The sequence below is a fragment of the Babylonia areolata genome, chromosome 1 (genome assembly GCF_041734735.1).
Source record: "Babylonia areolata isolate BAREFJ2019XMU chromosome 1, ASM4173473v1, whole genome shotgun sequence".
In the NCBI taxonomy this organism is placed as follows: Eukaryota; Metazoa; Mollusca; class Gastropoda; order Neogastropoda; family Buccinidae; genus Babylonia; species Babylonia areolata.
The window spans coordinates 25094655-25096251 of NC_134876.1; positions in this window are offsets into that span (position 1 = coordinate 25094655).

The window sequence follows — 1597 nt, forward strand, 5'->3', positions numbered from 1 at the left end:
TTAGATGATTTGGCTGACGGAGATACCCATTTCCGGAGAGTTGGGGGCAATGGAGACACGACACCACTTGATACAAGGCTATCTTGTCTTGTCGAATTAATTGTAACGGAGCCAGCCTATACCCCACTGGTATCACCACAGTTTTCAGGTTCAGTTTCAGTTTCTCAGAAAGCGTCACTGCGTTCGGACAAATCCATGTACGCTACACCACATCTGCTAGACAGACGCCTAGTGCTCTAGTCAGTCCTTGAGTGTAAGCATATATATATATATATGTGTGTGTGTGTGTGTCAGAGTGGATTTCTTCCACATAATTTTGCCAGAGGACAACACTTTTGTTCCTATGGGTTCTTTTTCAGTGCTTAAAGTGTGTGCTGCACACAGGACCTCGGTTTATCGTCTCATCCGAATGACAAGACGTTCGGTTTGATTTTCCGGTCAAACTTGGGGGAAAGGCGACAGCGGGTATTGAACCCAGACCATCACGGACACTGTATTAGCAGATGAGCGTCTTAACCCTTCTGCCACCTTCCTCCTGAAACTGTATCACCACATCCACAGCGCATACACATGGGCAACCAGGAGGCTGAGCTTTCTATGCAGTGCACCAGGGGTATGGAGCTCACAAAACGTTCAGGATGCAAGGGTTGTGCAGACTTGGGTTAACTAACTACTGGCAAACAGCCTTCAGTGAAGGTCAAGGTGTTCAGGGCGTGGGTCTTGGTGCAGTGAAGGTTGTGTTGTTCGAGGCGGTGAGTCCTGATGTCTGTCAGGGTGGGAGGTCTGGCTGGCGTTCTGAGGGGGAGTCCTGGTTGTTCTGGCTGGCGTTCTGAGGGGGAGTCCTGGTTGTTCTGGCTGGCGTTCTGAGGGGGAGTCCTGGTTGTTCTGGCTGGCGTTCTGAGGGGGAGTCCTGGTTGTTCTGGCTGGCGTTCCGAGGGGGAGTCCTGGTTGTTCTGGCTGGCGTTCTGAGGGGGAGTCCTGGTTGTTCTGGCTGGCGTTCCGAGGGGGAGTCCTGGGATGCAAGTCAGCTCTATCTATCTATCTGTCTATCTATCTATGTATGTGTGTGTGTGTATGTAATATATGTAAATGGATAATATATATATATATATATATATGGGGAAGGTGGGGGGCAACACACACAGGACATGGTTCCAGCAGGTGTGGTATTAAGGCTGGAGCTATTGATATGTTTGTTTGGCCCAGGTTGCCAGTCCTCTGTTCATACCCCGTTTGAACACTGCATGGGGCAATAATCTTACAATGCTATCGCTTAACTCTAGCGCAAAAAATTAAAGGAAAAACAAAACAAAACAAAACAAAGCACACACACAAAAAAAAAACCACGTTGGGTGGAGCTTTTAATCGGAGTAAAGCGCCTTTCCCAGGGACATAACACCATGCCGAAACGGGGATCGAACCCTGGTCACTGGTGAACACTGGGTCAGAAACAACGCCTGACTGTTTCCACCAACTGAGTAGAGACACACAATACTGTCCAGACTGGACGCCGAAACAGCTGAGGCTGAGGCAGTGGTGAGGGTGGTCAGAATACTCCTGTTTCAGTTTCAAAGAGGTGTCAAAGCGTGCGGGCTGA